Source organism: Lolium rigidum, chromosome 4, assembly GCF_022539505.1.
Source record: "Lolium rigidum isolate FL_2022 chromosome 4, APGP_CSIRO_Lrig_0.1, whole genome shotgun sequence".
Classification (NCBI taxonomy): domain Eukaryota; kingdom Viridiplantae; phylum Streptophyta; class Magnoliopsida; order Poales; family Poaceae; genus Lolium; species Lolium rigidum.
The window spans coordinates 43,513,111-43,537,948 of NC_061511.1; the positions used below are offsets into that span (position 1 = coordinate 43,513,111).

A 24,838-nucleotide genomic window follows, 5' to 3' on the forward strand; every position below is an offset into this window, starting at 1 on the left:
GTGCTAGTTATTTGAACAAACAAATACATGTTACAGCATGTGCACTGAACATAATTAATCGCCGGCCGGCGATTATGTACAGGCTAGCAAGTTAGATGCAAGAAAGAGTCGTGCTTTCATATAGCTAGCACATGCGCCTGCGATCAATTAAAAGCAGCCCCTGCACATACATATTTTGGCAACCACACCACACAATTACACAAAGCAAGACTGCAAGAGCGTGAGGGCCACCTGCAGGCAGCTTCGTCCACGGTGCAAAAGTCGCCGATTGATCCGGCCGGTGCAGTAGCTGCCGTCCGGCGGTGACTCCTCGATCGAGCCATGGACCATGGTACGGGGGCCATGGTCTCCCTCCTCTCCAAGCTGGGCGAGCTCGTCAAGGAGGAGTACGAGCTGCAGAAGGGGGTGAAGGATGATGTCGAGTTCCTGAGGAGTGAGCTGACGAGCATCCACGCTGCCCTCCGTGTGGTGGCGGAGGTGCCGTGGGACCAGCTCGAGGAGCAGGTCAGGATCTGGGCAGATGATGTCCGGGATCTCTCCTACGCTATGGAGAATGCTCTCGACACTTTCCTGGTGCGTGTTGAGGACCCTCCCAAACCAGAGAAGGTCAACTGGCTAAAGAAGAAGATTGGCGACATGTCCAACTTGCTCGACAAAGGCAAGCTACGCCATGAAATTGGCAAGAAGATCAGAGACATCAAGGAAAAAGTCAAGGAAGTGGCTGATCGGCGTATCAGGTACAAGATCGACAGATATGAGATCGATGGTGCGGTTGCTGCGCCTATGGCCCTAACCAAACTCGATTATCGATTGCTGGATCTGTACAAAGAAGTGACAGAGCTCGTAGGAATTGATGGGGGGAGAGATGGAGAGCTCATCAAGTTGCTGGACAAAGACGGCGACGTGTCTGAAAACAAGTTGAAGGTTGTCTCTGTTGTCGGATTTGGAGGATTGGGGAAGACCACCCTTGTCAATGCAGTATACAACAAGATCAAAAGTGATTATGATTGTAGTGTTTTCGTTCCCGTGGGTCAGAATGCTGATGTGAAGAAGGTTCTCAGGGATATCCTCTTTGATCTAAGGTGCACCAATGAAAATTTACAGGTATTCTTAACTCTTCACATGCATTATGTTGTTGTTGAGGCCGGATCTAACTCATATATTCTTGATATTAATGTACTCTCTTTGACGGAAATAATTTTCAGCTAATGGATGTAAGGCAGCTCATCAATGAAGTCGGGAAACTCCTGGAGAACAAGAGGTACGCAAATAGAGATTATGCTTGCTGCTTGGGTACACACAATCAATAGCTTATAAATTATAATGTTCTATATTTAGTTTTGTGATCATCTAGATTGACTTAATTAATATATTCTTTGTAAATCATGCTAATGAAACAATTTCTTTGAAATATACTCTATCCATTCACAATTACTTCGCATTCTAGGTTTGGTCAGTGTCAAAGTTTATAAACTTTGATAAAAGTATTTATGAAAAACATCAACATATATAATATAAAATCTCCTATAGTAGAATTGTCATAAAGTATATTTTCATATTATGTATATTTGGTATTATATATTGTTATTTTTCTTATATTTTTGGTCAAACTTTACAAAGTTTGATTTGGACTAAATACAAAACGTGAATTAAATAAAAATGGAGGGAGTATATTGAAAGGATCATATGCCGCACCTAGAGGGGGGGGGGATAGGTGCTAACCAATTTTTAGTTCTTTTTCAATTTAGGCTTGACACAAAGGTAAATTCTCTAGATATGCAGCTATGTGAATTTACCTATATGACAAGGCTAACAACTAAGCAAGATATAGCTACGCAATATATAGGAGAGATAATTGGATAGAGGTAACCGAGAGTGAAGCACGTGGAGACACGGAGTTGATTCCCGTAGTTCCACTAGTGGAAAATCGCTCATCAATACCGGTTCGTAAGGGGCTTTTGTACCGGTTAAGCAACCGGTACAAAAGATCCGGTACAAAAGCCCCCCCCCCCCCTTCATACCGGTTGCTTACGAACCGGTACTAAATGGCCTCCACGTGGGCACGCAGGAGAGCTGAGGGCCAGAGAGCTTTGGTACCGGTTTGTAATACGAACCGGTACCAAAGGTTGTCTGCCGCGGCAGAGAAAATGCAGAAATCTCTGTCGCGGCAGAGAATTCAGGGTTTAGGGTTTTAGGAGGGGTTTAGGGGTATCGGACCGTTTCATATCGCGTCGATGCGCCTGCTACACGTTTGGGTTTAGGTAGTACATGAAGATAAAGGTGATGCATAGCAACTTGGTGCATATAATATAACACATGTAATTGCATAAGATCGCAAACTAAGTAGTATGCATGAAGATCGATCTTCATGCGTAGTGGTACTCTCCGAGGCATAATATCTATTACATGTACCATAGTGGTACACTCCGAGTCGAACTATATATACACAAAGCAATCGAGGAGTGGGAGAAGATCTTTATGCATAGTGAAACTCTCCGGATGGTGGTATGACTTCCCGAAGGAAAAATCCCGCCAATTCCTCGCCAATTGCTTTGAAGCGCTCCTCGATTGAGATCTTCTCCCGCTTTCTTCTCAACTGTAAAAGAATAAGATACAAATGAATACATGAGCTATGTGTGTGTGTGTATATATATATATATATATCAAATCACAAATCAAACAATTATTACTGAAACTCAGCACAACTTATGGTAACAAAATAAATTTGTGAATATTGTTTTCGTACCTCTTTATTTCTTTCATTATTCGCTCTCTCGCTGACAATTCTGTGGATGTACTCGCAAACGTAGTATCCACATAGATCAGTCCCCTGTGGTTGTTTCGCGCATTTCTGTACAAGAATATAATTCAGTCAAACAATAATCAAGTATGATAAAGGTGTGTGGACCTAGGTAACTACTACTTACTTTGTTCGCACGCCATATCAGCTTCGGTGCCCATTGAAAGGACTGATCTTCCTTGATGAAAGTTTCCCATACGCTGCCCGACAAAAGAAAATGCACAAAAGAGTTATCAATCAGTTGATATCAGGAAATACACAAAAAAACCGATAAGAATTTGAATTACCTTTTGAGCATAAGAAAACAAGACTTGTATAGTATAGGCTCTTTGGTTAGTGAGTCAAAGACTTCAACTTCTCCTTCGTACATTTTAATGACGATAAGAATAAAGTGAAACCTGCGCACGTTTAAATATGTAGTGTCATATATATAAGTCATCAGATAATATTTTAACATATGGTGAGCAAAATAGAATGTGTTATAAGAGAGTAACACTCACTGGAAGTTGTAAGGCCAAAGTATTATCTTTTTATCACGTTGTCGCTTCAAAAACCTTAGCAAAGTCTCCGGTGTATCCCTGTTATAGAGGGGTTCTTCTATGGTCCTGACATGCATTGTGTCCGGGTCAATGAACCCAATGTCCGTGATTTCATCCCTTTTGCATTCGAGCATCTTCGATCTGCATAACATAGCGCACAGAAGATTATAATTTGCAGATAATGAAGGAGCTGAGCTAAAGACTTCTCAAATTATATAAATAAATCACTTACAGACAATAGCAACTGATGATAGATTTGTCGAGGGCCCGAAGATTGTATAACTGGAAAAGCTCGCAGAAGTAAATGCTCACAGAGTATTCTTGGAAGTAGTGCTCTTCCTTAACTCGCACCATGATAGTCTCGATCCCTCCCTTTGTGGCAACACCGTACCACGTATGCAAGTTACGCATTCTTGTTGGTAGCTTCCTGAGGTTCTCGACCAAATCTTTCCCTTGAACATATTTATATTGTACTTCAGCTGAGGGGTAATCGGTGTATTGTCGAGAACTTTGAACGGCCTCCTCGTCAAACACCACGAGATGGGGGGCCGATTGAATGGGTTGTTGTCCGAGCTGGTAGACTTGGTGTATCCCTTTTATCTCCTTGACACCCGATTGAACGGGTTTTGTCGCCTCGATCATGTTGTCATACGACCTTTCAATAGAACGCCTATAGTCAGATGGCGGCGATGGTAGAGGGTCATATAGATTCTCAACGGTACGCACAACTTTCACCGGATCTAGTGTCTTCTCAAAAGGTATCTCTGGTACTTTCAGTGCAAAAAAGGCTTTCAGCTCGGACTGAACGGTTTCCCTGTTTTCCTCTTCACTTTTTTCCCAAGGTAACTTCTCAATGGGCGGCTGTGGTTTCTCCTTTCTAGATCTCTTCCTAGGCGGCGTACCGTTCCGCTTAACGGGCGCTGTCTTACACGGAGGATCTCGAGATGGTGGACTCATGCTGGGGTCCCTCTCAGGTAGGTGTGGACTTGGCTGCTCACGAGGACTGCAACCAGGAGGAGTCGATGGCATTTGCTGCTCATGTGGAGGAGTCGGTGGCCTTTGCAAAAGGACGATGTATTTCTTCGGCCATAGGGTGAAACCGTGCTTGACATCGGCCAGTGTCCTCTCATCGTCACCTCTAGGAATATCAAGCTCCACTGCTTCAAAACCCGAAACAACTTCATCCACCCCGACACGAACACAGCCAGGTGGAATGGGCATATGATGGTGCGTTGCTCCATCTTCACTTGGGTAAACATAGCCGACCGCCACCTTAACGGACGCGGTCCTGAATAACATATGTAGCTCGCAATCTGTCTTCTCCGTGACATAATCCACGGGGTAGCTTCCTCCACATCCGTCAAGATGCGAGGAACCCACACTGCTTCTTCGCTGAGATGGGGCAGCATCGGCTTGAGGATCCTGTAGAAGCAGCTGCTGATCAGGTGCCCTCTGATTTCTCTCAAGCGCCTCCACCCTATTTAACAATTCCGCTACAATGTCCGTCTCCTTCTTCTTCTTTCGCGAACGGCTTCTATAAGTGTCAGCGCTGTCCGGCCACGCTTCCTTCATGGTGAGACCTGGGCGAGCTCGTACCCATCCAACGTGTTCAGGATTCCCCAGAGCGAGTGTCAGCTCGTCAATCTCTCTATCGGGAGTGTACTCTCCCTTTCTAACCTTTTCAATTGCCTCCACAAGCTTCGGTACGATTGCCTCAATTTTTTCCTTCCATTTTCCCTGCGCAACGATCAGCCCTGTCTTTGGGTCCAACCCTGCCCCATGCGCAAACAACCAGAACTTGGACCGTTCAGGCCAGTCCCATGTCTGTGGAGTGATTCCTGCATCCATCAGTTTATTTTCAAATGCTGTCCACTTCGGAATGGCAGTCTTGTAGCCACCTGACCCCAAATGATGCCAAAGTTTCTTCTTTGAAGCATTTTTCGTATTTGTGACCGATCGGGACACAAAAGTAGACGATTGCTTATACCTCTTAAATGCGGGCCAGTGATATTTTATCTTCACTAGATTATCATCGAATATCGGATCTTCATTCTTATATTTGTCCCATAAATTTTTCTTCCGAGTCCGGAATTGTATGGCCATCTTCTTCCATATCCATTCCCCGACTTTATTCTTCCGGCCTTCCGTCATGTCTTCCGGTAGGCTGAATCGTGTCGATGAGACCTGTCCCAAAGAAAAATTTCATCGTCTCGTTGACATAACTAGCTTCAGTCCCCGCTTTCTTCGGCTTATTCCACTCTTGAATGCTGATCGGTACATGGTCCCTAACAAGAACTCCGGCTTGATTTGTAAATTTGCGGCAGTACTCTTTGGGATGCTCCGGTTCACCATTAGCCTTAAATGCCGTGAGGGCTAACCTGCCCTCGCCCTTTAACACTCTCGTCGGGCCTCGTTTTGTTTTAATAGACTTGCTCGATGATGCAGAAGGCTAAAAGAAAAAATTATTCGTTAATAAGTGCAATACAAATAAATGAATGCATCTAGGGATCGATGAACATAGACTAATTGATACATAAATATACACCTCGCCCGAGTTTATTATGGACACTTCGTTGTCTCTTCTAACTTGTTCAGACTCAAGTCCCTCGCCGAAATCATTCAGAAAGTCTTGGAACTCGTTGTCATCTCCATCGGGTTCCGTACCACGGGCACTCTCATAGATCAATTTCTGCACCACTTCTTCCCCCTCCTCATCTCGGACGAAGGTGCCGTCCGCCATACCTCAATGTCACTACAAAATTAAGAAAGCAATTATTTCATTCATCATTTGGATAACAATTCAAATGAAGAAAACAAAAACCCTAACCCTAACACTCGGCGCTCCTCCTCTCGCTCTTCTCTCTATGTCGCGGCGGCACCGCCACGGACTCGGCAACGGCCACGGTCTCGGCGTTCCCCCTCCTCCTCTCGCTCTTCTCTCTTTTTCTCGACCCTAACCCTAACACTCGGCGCTCCTCCTCTCGCTCTTCTCTCTTCTACATTTCTCCATCCCGCACCTACTGCGTCGCACGTGCCCTGCCGCCACTCTGCACGCCACCAAGCTCGACAGGGCAGCGGCAGCGGCACGGCAGCGGCACGGCAGGGCACGGCAGGGCATGGCAGCGGCACGGCAGCGGCAGGGTGATACGTCTCCAACGTATCGATAATTTCTTATGTTCCATGCCACATTATTGATGTTATCTACATGTTTTATGCACACTTTATGTCATATTCGTGCATTTTCTGGAACTAACCTATTAACAAGATGCCGAAAGGCCGGTTGCTGTTTTCTCGCTGTTTTTGGTTCCGAGAAAGGCTGTTCGGGCAATATTCTCGGAATTGGACGAAATCAACGCCAAACCTCCTATTTTTCCCGGAAGGCTCCAGAACGCCGAAGAAGAGTCGGAGAGGGGCCAGGGGGCCACCACACCACATGGCGGCGCGGGCCAGACCCTGGCCGCGCCGGCCTAGGGTGTGGCGCCCCCAGGTGCCCCCCTACGCCGCCTCTTCGCCTATAAAACCCCTTTTGACCTAAAAACGCAGTACCAATTGACGAAACCCACAGAAACCTTCCAGAGCCGCCGCCATCGCGAAGCCAAGATCTGGGGGACAGGAGTCTCTGTTCCGGCACGCCGCCGGAACGGGGAAGTGCCCCCGGAAGGCTTCTCCATCGACACCGCTGCCATCTCCACCGCCATCTACATCACCGCTGCTGCTCCCATGAGGAGGGAGTAGTTCTCCATCGAGGCTCGGGGCTGTACCGGTAGCTATGTGGTTAATCTCTCTCCTATGTACTTCAATACAATGATCTCATGAGCTGCTTTACATGATTGAGATCCATATGATGAGCTTTGTATCGCTACTAGTTGTGTGCTACTCATGTGATGTTATTAAAGTAGTCTATTCCTCCTGCATGGTGTAAAGGTGACTAGTGTGTGCACCATGTGGTTCTTGTCGTAGGCTATGATCATGATCTCTTGTAGATTGTGGAGTTAACTATCATTATGATAGTATTGATGTGATCTATTCCTCCTTCATAGTGTAATGTGGACAGTGTGTGCACTATGTTAGTTCTTGGTTTATTTTGCAATGATCTATTATGCTCTAAGGTTATTTAAATATGAACATTATTGTGGAGCTTGTTAACTCCGGCATTGAGGGTTCGTGTAATCCTACGCAATGTGTTCATCATCCAACAAAAGAGTGTATGTAGCACATATGAGAAAGAGTTATTTATTATGCGATCAATGTTGAGAGTGTCCACTAGTGAAAGTGTAATCCCTAGGCCTTGTTCCTAAATACTGCTATCGCTGCTTGTTTACTGTTTTGCTGTGTCACTACTGCTGGAATACTACCACCATCAACTACACGCCAGCAAGCTATTTTTTGGCACCGTTGCTACTGCTCATATATATTCATACCACCTGTATTTCACTATCTCTTCGCCGAACTAGTGCACCTATTAGGTGTGTTGGGGACACAAGAGACTTCTTGCTTTGTGGTTGCAGGGTTGCATGAGAGGGATATCTTTGACCTCTTCCTCCCTGAGTTCGATAAACCTTGGGTGATCCACTTAAGGGAAAACTTGCTGCTGTTCTACAAACCTCTGCTCTTGGAGGCCCAACACTGTCTACGGGAAAAGGAGGGGGAAGTAGACACCAAGCTATTTTCTGGCGCCGTTGCCGGGGAGGAAAGGTAAAAGGTACTCACACTCCGGATCTCGGCTACTAAGCTATTTTCGCCATTGTAAGTACTCGAAGCTATTTCCTTTAGATCCTGCAATTGCATCTTTTTGTTTCTTGTTTACACTAGTTTGGCATAATGGACAAGAATGAGCTTCTTATGCTATTTCCTGATTTAAAACATGGATTGTTTGATGCGAAAATTAAAAAACCTATAGAATCTTATTTGCATGCTGGTAGTAATATTAGTATGAATGCTTTGAACACCATTGTTGATAATGATATAGAAAGTTCTAAGCTTGGGGAAGCTGGTTTTCATGATCTTTTTAGTCCCCCAAGCATTGAGGAGAAAATTTTCTTTGATGATACTTTGCCTCCCATATATGATGATTATAATGATAGTGGTCTTTTGGTACCACCTACTATGGAGAGTAAATTTTGTTGTGATTATACTATGCCTCCTACACTTGATGAGAATAATAATGATAGCTACTTTGTTGAATTTGCTCCCGCTATTACTAATAAAATTGATTATGCTTATGCGGAGAGTAATTATTTTATGCATGAGACTCATGATAAGAATGCTTTATGTGATAGTTATATTGTTGAGTTTGCTCATGTTACTACTGAAAGTTATTATGAGAGAGGAAAATATGGTTGTAGAAATTTTCATGTTACTAAAATGCCTCTCTATGTGCTGAAATTTTTGAAGCTACACTTGTTTTATCTTCCTGATCTTGTCATTTTGCTCTTCATGAATTTATTTGTGTACAAGATTCCTTTTCATAGGAAGCATGTTAGACTTAAATGTGTTTTGAATTTGCCTCTTGATACTCTCTTTTGCTTCAAATACTATTTCTTGCGAGTGCATCATTAAAACTGCTGAGCCCATCTTAATGGCTATAAACAAAAGAACTTCTTGGGAGATAACCCATGTGTTATTTTGCTACAGTACTTTGTTTTTATTTTGTGTCTTGGAAGTTGTTTACTACTGTAGCAACCTCTCCTTATCTTAGTTTTGTGTTTTGTTGTGCCAAGTAAAGTCTTTGATGGTAAAGTTCATACTAGATTTGGATTACTGCGCAGTTTCAGATTTCTTTTTTGTCACGAATTCCGACCTGCCTCTCTTTAGGTAGCTCAGAAAAATATGCCAATTTACGTGCGTGATCCTCAGATATGTACGCAACTTTCATTCAATTTGGGCATTTTCATTTGAGCAAGTCTGGTGCCATTTTAAAATTCGTCAATACGAACTGTTCTGTTTTGACAGATTCTGCCTTTTATTTCGCATTGCCTGTTTTGTTATGTTCGATGGATATTTCGATTCCATTGACTTTCAGTAGCTTTGTGCAATGTCCAGAAGTGTTAAGAATGATTGTGTCACCTCTGAACATGTGAGTTTTTGATTATGCACTAACCCTCTAATTAGTTTGTTTCGAGTTTGGTGTGGAGGAAGTTTTCAAGGATCAAGAGAGGAGGATGATATACTATGATCAAGAAGAGTGAAGAGTCTAAGCTTGGGGATGCCCCGGTGGTTCATCCCTGCATATTTCAAGAAGACTCAAGCATCTAAGCTTGGGGATGCCCAAGGCATCCCCTTCTTCATCGATAACATTATCAGGTTCCTCCCCTGAAACTATATTTTTATTCCATCACATCTTATGTGCTTTGCTTGGAGCGTCGGTTTGTTTTTGTTTTTGTTTTGTTTGAATAAAATGGATCCTAGAATTCACTTTGTGGGAGAGAGACACGCTCCTCTGTAGCATATGGACAAGTATGTCCTTAGGCTCTACTCATAGTATTCATGGCGAAGTTTCTTCTTCGTTAAATTGTTATATGGTTGGAATTGGAAAATGATACATGTAGTAATTGCTATAATGTCTTGGGTAATGTGATACTTGGCAATTGTTGTGCTCATGTTTAAGCTCTTGCATCATATACTTTGCACCCATTAATGAAGAAATACATAGAGCATGCTAAAATTTGGTTTGCATATTTGGTCTCTCTAAAGTCTAGATAATTTCTAGTATTGAGTTTGAACAACAAGGAAGACGGTGTAGAGTCTTATAATGATTTCAATATGTCTTTTATGTGAGTTTTGCTGCACCGCTTCATCCTTGTGTTTGTTTCAAATAGCCTTGCTAGCCTAAACCTTGTATCGAGAGGGAATACTTCTCATGCATCCAAAATACTTGAGCCAACCACTATGCCATTTGTGTCCACCATACCTACCTACTACATGGTATTTTCCGCCATTCCAAAGTAAATTGCTTGAGTGCTACCTTTAAAATTCCACCATTCACCTTTGCAATATATAGCTCATGGGACAAATAGCTTAAAAACTATTGTGGTATTGAATATGTACTTATGCACTTTATCTCTTATTAAGTTGCTTGTTGTGCGATAACCATGTTTCTGGGGACGCCATCAACTACTCTTTGTTGAATTTCATGTGAGTTGCTATGCATGTTCGTCTTGTCTGAAGTAAGAGCGATCTACCACCTTATGGTTAAGCATGCATATTGTTAGAGAAGAACATTGGGCCGCTAACTAAAGCCATGATCCATGGTGGAAGTTTCAGTTTTGGACATATATCCTCAATCTCAAATGAGAAAATTATTAATTGTTGTTACATGCTTATGCATAAAAGAGGAGTCCATTATCTCGTTGTCTATGTTGTCCCGGTATGGATGTCTAAGTTGAGAATAATCAATAGCGAGAAATCCAATGCGAGCTTTCTCCTTAGACCTTTGTACAGGCGGCATAGAGGTACCCCCTTGTGACACTTGGTTAAAACATGTGCATTGTGATGATCCGGTAGTCCAAGCTAATTAGGACAAGGTGCGGGCACTATTAGTATACTATGCATGAGGCTTGCAACTTGTAAGATATAATTTACATGATACATATGCTTTATTACTACCGTTGACAAAATTGTTTCATGTTTTCAAAATAAAAGCTCTAGCACAAATATAGCAATCGATGCTTTTCCTCTATGGAGGACCATTCTTTTACTTTCATTGTTGAGTCAGTTCACCTATTTCTCTCCACCTCAAGAAGCAAACACTTGTGTGAACTCGTGCATTGATTCCTACATATTTGCATATTGCACTTATTATATTACTCTATGTTGACAATATCCATGAGATATACATGTTACAAGTTGAAAGCAACCGCTGAAACTTAATCTTCTTTTGTGTTGCTTCAATGCCTTTACTTTGAATTATTGCTTTATGAGTTAACTCTTATGCAAGACTTATTGATGCTTGTCTTGAAGTGCTATTCATGAAAAGTCTTTGCTATATGATTCACTTGTTTACTCATGTCATATACATTGTTTTGATCGCTGCATTCACTACATATGCTTTACAAATAGTATGATCAAGGTTATGATGGCATGTCACTCCAGAAATTATCTTTGTTATCGTTTTACCTGCTCGGGAGAGCAGAACTAAGCTTGGGGATGCTGATACGTCTCCAACGTATCGATAATTTCTTATGTTCCATGCCACATTATTGATGTTATCTACATGTTTTATGCACACTTTATGTCATATTCGTGCATTTTCTGGAACTAACCTATTAACAAGATGCCGAAAGGCCAGTTGCTGTTTTCTGCTGTTTTTGGTTCCAAAAAGGCTGTTCGGCCAATATTCTCGGAATTGGACGAAATCAACGCCAAACCTCCTATTTTTCCCGGAAGGCTCCGAACACCGAAGAAGAGTCGGAGAGGGGCCGGGGGCCACCACACCACATGGCGGCGCGGGCCGGACCCCGGCCGCGCCGGCCTAGGGTGTGGCGCCCCCGTGTGCCCCCTGCGCCGCCTCTTCGCCTATAAAACCCCTTTTGACCTAAAAACGCAGGTACCAATTGACGAAACCCACGTAAACCTTCCGGAGCCGCCGCCATCGCGAAGCCAAGATCCGGGGACAGGAGTCTCTGTTCCGGCACGCCGCCGGAACGGGGAAGTGCCCCGGAAGGCTTCTCCATCGACACCGCTGCCATCTCCACCGCCATCTTCATCACCGCTGCTGCTCCCATGAGGAGGGGAGTAGTTCTCCATCGAGGCTCGGGGCTGTACCGGTAGCTATGTGGTTAATCTCTCTCCTATGTACTTCAATACAATGATCTCATGAGCTGCTTTACATGATTGAGATCCATATGATGAGCTTTGTATCGCTACTAGTTGTGTGCTACTCATGTGATGTTATTAAAGTAGTCTATTCCTCCCGCATGGTGTAAAGGTGACTAGTGTGTGCACCATGTGGTTCTTGTCGTAGGCTATGATCATGATCTCTTGTAGATTGTGGAGTTAACTATCATTATGATAGTATTGATGTGATCTATTCCTCCTTCATAGTGTAATGTGGACGAGTGTGTGCACTATGTTAGTTCTTGGTTTATTTTGCAATGATCTATTATGCTCTAAGGTTATTTAAATATGAACATTATTGTGGAGCTTGTTAACTCCGGCATTGAGGGTTCGTGTAATCCTACGCAATGTGTTCATCATCCAACAAAAGAGTGTATGTAGCACATATGAGAAAGAGTTATTTATTATGCGATCAATGTTGAGAGTGTCCACTAGTGAAAGTGTAATCCCTAGGCCTTGTTCCTAAATACTGCTATCGCTGCTTGTTTACTGTTTTACTGTGTTACTACTGCTGCAATACTACCACCATCAACTACACGCCAGCAAGCTATTTTTCGGCACCGTTGCTACTGCTCATATATATTCATACCACCTGTATTTCACTATCTCTTCGCCGAACTAGTGCACCTATTAGGTGTGTTGGGGACACAAGAGACTTCTTGCTTTGTGGTTGCAGGGTTGCATGAGAGGGATATCTTTGACCTCTTCCTCCCTGAGTTCGATAAACCTTGGGTGATCCACTTAAGGGAAAACTTGCTGCTGTTCTACAAACCTCTGCTCTTGGAGGCCCAACACTGTCTACAGGAAAAGGAGGGGGAAGTAGACATCACAGGGCAGCGGCACGGCAGGGCAGCGGCACGGCATGGCAGCGGCACGGCATGGCAGCGGCACGGCATGGTCGGGGCACGGCGCACGGCAGCGGCACGGCGCACGGGCAGGGGCACGCGGGCAGGGGCACGGCGCACGGCCAGCGGCACCTGCGGCATGGGCGTGGGCGTTTGCGGCATTTCGTCGAACACCCTAAGGGTGGTGTCGACGAAGCCGCAGAGTGCGGCTTGGCGTCGCCGGCGTGGGCGTCTGCGGCAGGGCACGGCAGCGGCGGGGCGTGGCGGGGCGTGCGAGCGTCGGGGCACGGCGGGGCGTGGCGAGGCGGCGTCGGGGCGCCGGCGCCGGACACTCTCGCGAGCGCGCGTGCGAGCGGGGGAGGGAAGAAGGCCGGGGAGGGAGCGGCGGACTTACCTGCGGAGCGCGGCGACGGTGACGGCAATGGCGTGGCTGCGGACGGCGGCGCGGCGTGGCTCGGATGGCGGCGCGGCGTGGGTGCGGACGGCGGCGCAGCGCGGGATGGCGTGGCTGCGGACGGCGGCGCGGCGTGGCTCGGACGGCGGCGCGGCGTGGGTGCGGACGGCGGCGCGGCAATTTCTCTGTGCGTCGCGCGGGGGATTCTGTCGATTTGGGGAATTTTTCGTCGCGCGCCTAAGGGAAAACGAGGGGAGGGGCCTTTGGCACCGGTTGGTGCCACCAACCGGTACGAAACCAACCGGTGCCAAATGTTTTTTTTTTTTGTTTTTCTTTTTGTTTTTCTGTTATCTTTTCTTTTGCTGTTTCTTTTCTATTTCTTTTTTCTTTTCTGTTTCTTTTTACTTTTCTGTTTCTTTTCTTTTCTTTTCCTGTTTCTTTTTCTTTTATTTTCTATTTCTTTTCTTTTTATTATTTTCTATTGCTTTTCTTTTTCTTTTCTGTTTCTTTTCTTTTCTATTTATTTTTTCTATTGCTTTTCTATTTCTTTTCTATTTCTTTTCTTTCCTTTTCTTTTCTATTTCTTTTCTTTACTCCCGCCACGACGCCGTCCGCGCGGGAAACTTTCCCGCCCCGACGTCGCGCGGGAAACTTTCCCGCCACGACGCCGCGCGGGAAACTTTCCCGCCACGATGCCGCGTGTGGGAGAAAAAAGGCGAGAAAGAAAGGGCGGGAATAAAATTTTATTACGACTGAACTCGAATTAAAAGTACATAGCTCAACTGGAAATTAAGATACATGGCCAGATTTGACTGTTGGAGTCATTCTGTCATACTCGTGCCTAGCCCTATAGTAGTCGCCACTGTAGTCGTCGTAGTCGCCGTCATCATCGTCGCTGGCATCGTGGTCGCGGTAGTCGAACCTCGGCGGGAGAGCACGCATGGGCTGGGACTGAGGGTAGCGCAGGCGGGGGCCACGGTAGGCCATGACGCCCTGGAGGGTCCGGCAGCGCCACCACAGCTGACGGCCGGCCTCGCTGAAGTTCGAAGGAGGCGGGCCGCCCTCCTCGTGCCTGGCAAGCGCTCTCTCACGCCGATTGATGAAGAAGCTTTCCCAAGTCGGGCTGTAGTCGGGATGCCACTGGGGATTCCTCCGCTGCTCTGGCGTAAGCTCGAAGTAGTAGTGGTTCATGATGGCCATCTCGCGCACCACACCTAGAGGGACTGGAGGGACCGGTACGCCTCCGACGCTTAGCAACCAGCCGGTCGGGACGCGGTAGCCCGGCGGGCAGGGGTAGTTCGAGGCGCAAAGCGCCTCCGCCTCCCGGGGGTTAGAGATACGATGGAAGCCATGGGAGAGAATGATGAGGTTTGCAGATATGAGTCTAGATGTGATATGTAAATGGAGGCCAAGCCTACATATATATAGTGAAAAAATGGGCTCTTCTTCAGCTTCGTCTTCCCCCATTCTACTATCACCGTCTTCAGTGAACATAGGATAGTTGTCACTATCCTCTTCTTCTTCGTTGTCTTCCAATATAACCCCTCTTTCTCCGTGCTTGGTCCAACAATTATAGCTGGGCATGAAACCATTCTCCAGCAGGTGGACGTGAATGGTCTTTGAGGTAGAGTAATCCATCATATTCTTACAGGAACTACATGGACAATAGATGAAACCATTCGACTGCCTATTTGCCTCAGCCACGTTGAGAAAATAATGCATGCCATTAATGAAGTCGGGATGGCACCGGTCACCGTACATCCATTGTCGACTCATCTGCATTTTATATGTATATCAAAAATCATTAATTACACAACATCGTGGATATATGAGTGAACAACTTAATTAATATTCAAGTTCATCACATAAAACTAAGTTTTTTTATAAAAAAGAAGAGGCTCACCGAGGTTGTACGGTGCCGGCTAGGGGACGACGCTGGCGATCGACGGCGGTGAGGACGGGGATGATACTAATTAAAACCTACAAAATATACCATAATTTCAGCTCAAATTGATTATAAAAAAGTAAAATCCCTAACTTAGGCATTTCATCGAACACCTTGCTAGCACTAGAAAAATAGTACGAGTTAAAACTACCAAAGAAATGAGCTAAATTAGGAACGCCGGAAGAAAGGATGATATTGCTAACCCTTGGATAGATGTATGCCCTTAATCTTGTTAAAATGGTGGAGAAAAATAGAGATTTGTTGGAGTGTGAGAGATGCAAATTTTGTAGAAATGTGAGAGAGGAGAAAATAAGAGCAGGGCCGTGCTGTGCGCGCGACGTGAATAATATAGGGGCACCCTTTCGTACCGGTTCGTGTAAGGAACCGGTACCAAAGGTCCAGCCCTGGCCCCACATGGGCCTGCCATTCGGGCGGAAGACCTTTCGTACCGGTTCGTAACACGAACCGGTACGAAAGCCCCTCACGAACCGGTACAGATGCTGCTCGCCCGACTGGGCGCACAAACCGGTATAAAACCCCCCTTTACTACCGGTTCGTAATAGAACTGGTACGAAAGCCCCAGACGGTTGCCCCTTTTTTACTAGTGTTCCCTTCCTTTGCAAGAAGGTACGTCTACGTTTGGAGGAGTGTGGTCGCTACGAAACCCAGACCAACACCACGAAGGCTTCACTCAGGTCTCCTGTGAGCACCGCCACGAAGGTCTAGCCCACTTCCACTAAGGGATTTCCTCGAGGCGGAAACCGGGCCTTTACAAGGTTCTTGGGGCATACATCCACAACCAAATTGGAGGCTCCTAAATCTGTAACAACACAACAATTAACAAGAACACATCAACAACAGACAACTAGGGATTCCAAAATAGGAACACTAGCAAAGGGGCCCTCAAGCATGTGAGGGGGAAATGCAAATCGCTTCGGTGAAGATGTAGATCGGGGTCTTCTTCTTCGAATCTCCAAAGATCAAGAGCTTTGGTTGGGTGGAGGAGGAGATCATGTGATTCTTGTGATTCTTGAGGTGGCTCTAATGGTGATGAACTCTTGCAATGATTGAGCAGCTTGGGGAGGAGGAAGAAGGGGGGTATTTATACCCCCCATCAAAATCCAGCCGTTGGGGCATTTCGAGGGCCGGATTATCCGGTGTAAGTTATGGCCGGATAATCCGGCCCCCCTGAAAAATCCGGCTTATGGGAAAATCCGGCCAAAAGTCCGGCCAAAAATCCGGCCCCTGTCCAGGGTATCATCGCCAGAAAGTCCTTAGCCATTTTCAGGGGCCGGATATTTTGCAAATATCCGGCCCGGAAAATCCGGCCTGGAGAATTTGATTCTGCTGTCTTTTGACTTGTTTTTCCACACAAAACAACCACAACCACAAACATATATATTATCTGCACCATCTCATCAAACATTCAAAACATAAACCGAGAGATGTTCTTTCAATCTCCCCATTTTTGGTGTTTGATGACAATATATAGATTTGCAATAAAACCACTAGAGAGAACTAATCATGTTGGCAAAACATAGAGGCACTCCCCCTACATGTGTGCATACAAGTAATTTGCATTTGAATACAAATGCACAACATATAGGTGCGAGGTGCCTCAACACAAGATATCCAACATGAGCTCAAAACAAGAGACATTGACATATATATATGGTTGAGATAAGGTGATAGAGATCATACCCATATGGAGATATATAATACCGAATATTTAAAATAACACACCATATCATAAGCCTTGGTCTCAACATATAGAATTTCGAAACTCTTAACACAATGTCTCACAACCACACATATAACATAGTTTTGAACGAACAAACCAAGCCAAATAGTTCAAACGAATGAAATAAACGAGGGCACAAGCTATAAAGGAATGGTAAACGCATATGCTTGTGCCCTCCCCATGCAAATCCCGTATAAGGCCTAAATAGAACACTTCTCCCACTTTGGCATCGAAACGCCAAAAAGGGGAAAAAGCGCGATGCTACTCGCCCCATGGAGATCAGTCGGAGTCCGTCTCGGAGACATACTCGTCACCACTGTCAGCAGCTGGAGGAGAGTCGCGAGCGATGTTTGCCCTCTGAAAACTGTGCTCAAGGTTAGACCACGGAACCTGGGAAGAGTGTCACCCACTGTAGGCGGGGTGAACTGGAGGCTGAGGGGGAGGTCCTTGCTCACCACTGAGCCTATGTAGAATGACCGCCTGAGTGTGCTGAATTTCTGCGCGCTGACGGCTGGCCTCAAAGTTTTCCTTGTGAATCTCAATGTTCATGCGCAGAACATTGCACTGAATCCAACTGAGCTTCTTCACTTGCTTCTGAATCACAGGGGTAGCAACAGGACGGCTGGGTGCATAACCACTAGAGCGGGCATCTCCCATGAATGAGCCAGAAACTGGTGCAGCACGGGCAACTGGCTTCTTCTTATATGCCTTCTTGAATGTGTGACTCTCTGTAGGAAACTGACTCAAATCTTCTGCCACTGCAGTGCTGTTGATGAGACGTTGTATGTTGGGAGCATAAGACATAGTCGTCCGGGACACCATGGCATCATGAATCTCATGAAAGATATAGTCCATGACATCCAGAGTGAAGTCAATGGTCTCATCACCATCCTGAGCACAATCAAAGGCGTGACGCATCAGGTCCACAAGAGCACCCCGAAGAGCATCATTATTCCCGCCACTTGGAGCAATGGTGGCTCTAAAGAAACGGAGCAGCTGACTGTAGATAGGCAGAAGTCCAGTGGTAGAACCAACTGCCCCAGACTGGTCATATAGATCATATAACACATTCTTGTCAGTCTTCTGTGGGCCATGGAGATGGTGACCATCCTGAGGTGGATAGCCAAGAATCTCAGCAAACTGGTGGAAGGAGGCCTCACAGGGAGAAGAGCCAGTCATCCACTGCATTGTGCGCTCATCATTCTTCTTGAAAGCCAGTGTATCATAGAATTGCTTGATCAAATCAGGACTGTAGTCACACTGGACCTTCATAAGCTTGTGCAATCCCAACCTCTCGGTGACCCAAATAGCGTCCTCAAAATGATCATTCTGAGAGAGGAGCTCCACGTCAATGGCTTGCATAGGCCTCACCTTCTTCATGGGTTCATTGATATCCTTGTAGACATAGAGCTGCTCCATGCACCAGAAATGAGGATCCTCAATGTCAAAATCCCTCTCAACATCCTCATACCAGTTCTTCTATCTGATTGCGGCATATGAGACACTATCCATGGTCTTGTAGTTCTCCCTTGGTGCCTTGCCTTTCTGCCTCAGAGTTGCGGACTTCCTTGGAGCGTTCTGAGCAAGCTCATCACTTGACCTTTGAGTCCGAGTGCGTCTCCGAGAACCGGTACCCTCTTCCATTGGAGGAGCCGCTTGGAGGGGATGAAAGCTAGGGAGGTGGAGCACCCGATCCACCCACAAACTCCGAGAGGGAGCGAACGGGGCGGCTCCGGCGAGGAGGAGGAGCTCCGGCGAGTTTGAGGGAAGAGAGAGAGGGAGGCGCATGGGGGAACTGGTTCTGGAACCGTTCACCCCGCGGCCTCCCCTCAAGACCCTTCGCACCCTGCCCAGGCCGGATATTCCGGCCCTAAGTTAGGGCGGATAATCCGGCCGGGCCGGATTTTCCGGGGTGTCCAAGGGCCGGATTATCCGGTTTTCTGGAAAATTCCAGAACACCGGAAATCCTGCCTATCTTTTGTTGGTTATTTGCCTATGCCCATATGTGATGCAATAAGATATCACGTCACATATACGATGCAAATTGACCAATAAGATGAGACAACCAAGATCATCCGACCGAAACAACTCGAACTCCAAGTTTTTACCAAAACATGACATATGAGCGAGATGGAAATGGCTTATAGATGAGTGTAGGCTTGGGTTTAGAAAGGTCAAACCGATAATGGTACATGATCACTCAAGTTTGCAAGATACGAGCAAATAAGGCCAAACTAGAGTGATTTCCCATAAGAACATGTAGGTGTCGAATAAAATTCATTTAAGATCCAAATAACCTCAACTCTTCACAAAGAAGAGTGTGGTGGCCTAGGCCACCATATATGAGTGTTATGGCATGGCACCGCGAAAATATATCTTGGGCCCAAAACCACTACTCGTCATTGAAGCTCACATATCAACATATGATATAAAGAGAATGATTTCTTAATATCGGCATTATGGGGGGAGGGATAGCTCAATAGTTTAAACCGCACTCCCCCTAATTCCATGCCCACATCAAAACCAAATAAAGTTTTGAGATAAAGGTGTGTTTGCAAGATGGTCAAGCTATACTCCTTGAATCAATGATATTTAGCTCATTCCTCAAATAGCAAAACCTTGCTTCATCAAGAGGCTTCGTGAATATATCGGCAAGTTGGTCTTTGGTAGGAACATAGCATAGCTCAATATCACCACGGGCAACATGATCCCTAATAAAATGATTCTGGATCTCAATATGCTTCGTTCTTGAATGTTGCAACGGATTATAAGCAATCTTGATGGCACTTTCATTGTCACATAAAAGAGGCACTTTGTCACAAGTGACACCGTATTCCTTTAAAGTTTGCCTCATCCATAACAATTGAGTGCATCCACTTGCGGCGGCAACATATTCGGCTTCGGCGGTGGAGAGAGATATACAATTTTGCTTCTTAGAAGACCAACACAGCAAGGACCTACCAAGGAATTGGCAAGCCCCGGAGGTTGATTTCCTATCATCCTTGTCTCCCGCCCAATCCGCATCAGTGTATCCATTGAGAAAGAAACTTGAGCCTTTAGGATACCAAAGACCATATCTTGGGGTATCAACCAAATATCGAAAGATTCTTTTGAGAGCCATCATGTGGCTCTCTTTAGGAGAAGCTTGATACCTTGCACACACACCAACACTCAACACTATGTCCGGTCTAGATGCACAAAGGTAAAGCAAGGATCCAATCATGGAGCGATATACCTTTTGATCCACCTCTTTACCATTGGGATCAAGTGCAAGATGACATTTAGTAATCATAGGAGTGGCTACTCCCTTCATCTCTGTCATCTTGAACCTCTTGAGCATGTCTTGGAGATATTTTGCTTGATTGATGAAAGTTCCTTCTCTCAATTGCTTGATCTCAAAACCAAGAAAGAACCTCATCTCTCCCATCATAGACATCTCAAACCTATCGGTCATAAGCTTTGAAAATTCATCATTAAAAGCTTTGTTAGTAGAGCCAAAGATAATATCATCAACATATAATTGGCAAACGAAAAGCTCCCCATTGACACTCTTAGTAAAAAGAGTGGGATCGATTAGCCCAACATCAAACCCACGGTCTATCAACAATTATTTAAGGTGCTCATACCAAGCTCTAGGAGCTTGTTTGAGACCATAAAGTGCTTTATCAAGCTTATAGACATGGTTAGGAAAGTCAGGATCCTCAAACCCCGGGGGTTGCTTAACATAAACTTTTCAAGAAGGTACGACTACGTTTGGAGGAGTGTGGTCGCTACGAAAGCCAGACCAACGCCACGAAGGCTTCACTCAGGTCTCCTGTGAGCACCGCCACGAAGGCCTAGCCCACTTCCACTAAGGGATTTCCTCGAGGCGGAAACCGGGCCTTTACAAGGTTCTTGGGGCACACATTCACAACCAAATTGGAGACTCCCAAATCTGTAACAACACAACAATTAACAAGAACACATCAACAACAAACAACTAGGGATTCCAAAATAGGAACACTAGCAAAGGGGCCCTCAAGCATGTGAGGGGGAAATGCAAATCGCTTCGGTGAAGATGTAGATCGGGGTCTTCTCCTTCGAATCTCCAAAGATCAAGAGCTTTGGTTGAGTGGAGGAGGAGATCTTGTGATTCTTGTGATTCTTGAGGTGGCTCTAATGGTGATGAACTCTTGCAATGATTGAGCAGCTTGGGGAGGAGGAAGAAGGGGGGTATTTATACCCCCCATCAAAATCCGGCCGTTGGGGCATTTCGAGGGCCGGATTATCCGGTGTAAGTGAGGGCCGGATAATCCGCCCCCCTGAAAAATCCGGCTTATGGGAAAATCCGGCCAAAAATCCGGCCAAAAATCCGGCTCCTGTCCAGGGTATCATCGCCAGAAAGTCCTTAGCCATTTTCAGGGGCCGGATATTTTGCAAATATCCGGCCCGGAAAATCCGGCCTGGAGAATTTGATTCTGCTGTCTTTTGACTTGTTTTTCCACACAAAACAACCACAACCACAAACATATATATTATCTGCACCATCTCATCAAACATTAGAGTATCACATATATTGTCATCAAACATTCAAAACATAAACCGAGAGATGTTCTTTCAATCCACTTGCCGAGTAGTATACATCTACCAACAGTAAATTTAGATCGACGGGCGTGAATATTTCATGATAATCCAGACGTCGATAGAGTAAATAATTATTTTGACTCACGAGATAAATAAAAAACCAACCCTTTCATTTATCTGCATGTATTTTTCAAGTTGACCCTGGTGTGCGTGCCCCTTATATTTTTTAGATATATTCTTAGATGCTTCAGACTAGTCAAAACAATCACACAATGGAAGCAACATGCCATTTTATATTGATTTAATGAGTTAGTTGGGGATGGACACTGAGCCTAGGACAACAGCCAGGGCTATGCCATGGGCATCTGGACAAATGCCTAGTTAAACCTACCGCAAAAATTAAAATAATCTAATGTACGCCTCTGTTCCAATGAACAAGGCTCTAAAAAAATGGTGTGTCATCTTCCAGCCAATAATTTGTACAATTCAACAAGGTTATATACTTCGTATTTATCCCATATGTTTGTCCTTTATCTTGGTCAGGTTGCATGTTCATTGTTTACAATATGTTTGTCTAACCCAAAGAGAAGATAACAATTATTACTATCTCACTCTACAATGTGTTTCAACATGTTTATATTTATCATTTGATTTTATCTTGCATTTTACTATTTACAAATTAGTTGTTTGGTCCAATATGTCATTATCGGCTCAAAATGCTTGTTAAGTTTATTACTTAGTCTCATTCCTAGTTCATGAATACGAGTCTCACTAGTAGACGCACACATTATTGGTATAGGTACCTTATTGTAATTGACGACATATGGGATGAAAGATTGTGGAAGTTTATCGAGTGTGTTTTTCCTAAAACCAACCAACATGCAAGTCGGGTAATCACGACAACCCGTATAGTTAATGTGGCAAAAGCATGTTGCTCACAAAGGGATGGCTTGATTTTTGATATGAAACCTCTTACTAACCGTGACTCGGAGAGGCTGTTCCATAAGAGAATTTTGCCTGCTGGGAGTGAATGTCCACATGAATTTAAAAAAGTATCTCACGATATCTTGAAGAAATGTGGCGGGGTACCATTAGCTATAATTACTATAGCTAGTACTTTAGCTAGTGATGGGAAAATAAAATCAGTGAAAGCATGGGACCAGTTTCTGAGATCTATGGGTCATGGACTTACTAATAAAGGTTCTGGGGTGGAGGAGATGCGTAAGATATTATCCTTAAGCTACTATGATCTCCCTTCTTATCTGAAGAGTTGTTTGTTGTATCTATGTATATACCCGGAAGATCATATGATTGAGAGAGATGGATTAATATGGAAATGGATTGCCGAAAGTTTAATATGTGAGCAAAGAGAAATAGGTGTATTTGAGCTTGGAGAAAGCTATTTCGAGGAGCTAGTAAATAGAAGCCTTATCCAGCCAATATTTGATGTCGAATCAGGAAAGGTATCAGGTGGTCGTGTACATGATATGGTTCTTGACCTGATATGTTCCTTGTCAAGGAACCAAAATTTTGTTACTATATGGGATGGAACTAAGGATAGCATGTCTTCTCCAAGGATTGCTCACAGGTTATCGCTCCAAATGGATAAGAAGGAAAATGATGAAGCAGCAACACCCATGAGTGTATCACAAGTGAGGTCAATCACTGTCTTTCCATCTGCTAGTAATCTAATGCCCCCCTTTTCAATCTTTGATGGTTTACGTGTATTGGATCTGAGTGGATGCCATAGTTTAGATGACCTTAGGGGTGTGGGACAGCTGTCGCAACTTAGGTACCTTTGTATAAAAGGTACGTTTATTAAGAGACTTCCGGAAGATATAGGAAAGCTGAAATTTTTGCATGTGCTGGACATAAGTGGTGCGAACGATATAGATAGATTGCCCACTGTTGTTTGTAAGCTGAGAAGATTGATGTGCATATATGGGTCCCGTCTGAATCTTCCAGAAGGGCTTGGAGATATGACATCCATGCAAGTGTTGAAGGGCATGCAAGCACGTACTGACAACGATATAAAAGAGTTGTTCGGCCTGACAAAATTGAGGGAGCTCAAAATCGACGTGCCTCATTTGGGGTCGGAGTTGATGGAAGCTTTTGTGGAGTATCTAGGCAACGTGGAAAATATCCATACTTTGGAAATTTATGGTTATATGGAAGGTATGGATCTCTTGGGGGAACGCTGGGAGCCCCCTCACCATCTCCGCAAATTACAGTTGGGCCCCAGAAACTTATCTGCAGTGCCAGCATGGATAAAAAGAAACCCGATGCTTTACTCGGATCTCTCTGAACTCAGCATAAGTGTCAAGGAACTGCACCAGGAGGACATGAAAATGCTTGGAAGGTTGCCGGCTCTTCGTGTTTTCCATTTGAACAGCGACAACACAGACCCACTCATCACTATCGATGGTTTCCCCCTCGTGCTGCTCTTTAAGCTGCATATTTCTGCACCAGGACAAATGATGTTTCAGCCAGGAGCATTGCCGAGAGCTAAACGCGTTGAATTCGGATCGGCTGTGCCGGTGGGCGAAGCTGACCGCAATGCCGATTTTGACTTCGGCCTGCGGTACCTTCCCACCCTTAAGATAGCCCGCGTTGTAGCCATCTGTTCAAAGGCCGACAAAGAGAAAACGGAGTCTGTGCTGTTCCAATCACTCCACAATCATCCTAGCGCTCCCCGCATTGATCTTTCGTGTAGATGGTACGAAAACTCATCCACCACCTCTTAATGTCTTATTTTTTATGTGAATCTTTTTATTTGTTCACATGCTTAATCGTCCTGCTCGTTTCTCATGTTAGTAACCTTTTCCTTTCTTCCTCCATGCAGCTTCTGAATAATTTCTCAAATACGATTCAGATGAAAGTGATCAGGATGAATGAATCTGCAGGTGCGCCTGCTTTCTCATTCACCTACCTCATGTTTTTTCGTTTGTTTTTTTATGTTAGTGCTAGCTCACCAAACTTAGAAGGTGCACAGTCTTCTGTTAGTTTTTACGGCTCTTGCTTACTTGGATTCCAAACTAATTATTTCATTTTCCTCATAATCAAATGACATCCCATATATCTTTTGACGTTATTTTATAGGCTGGTGCCGTGACTCAGTGAAGACTGGCACTGCAACAACCTTGTCACCAAATGCGAGACCAGCTCGTCCTTCATAA

At 44.8% G+C, this 24,838-nt stretch overlaps 1 pseudogene; it reads left to right on the forward strand.

Annotated features, from left to right (window-relative positions):
* The first annotated feature begins 342 nt into the window (after nt 1-342).
* LOC124646970 lies at nt 343-24,838 on the forward strand (annotated as a pseudogene).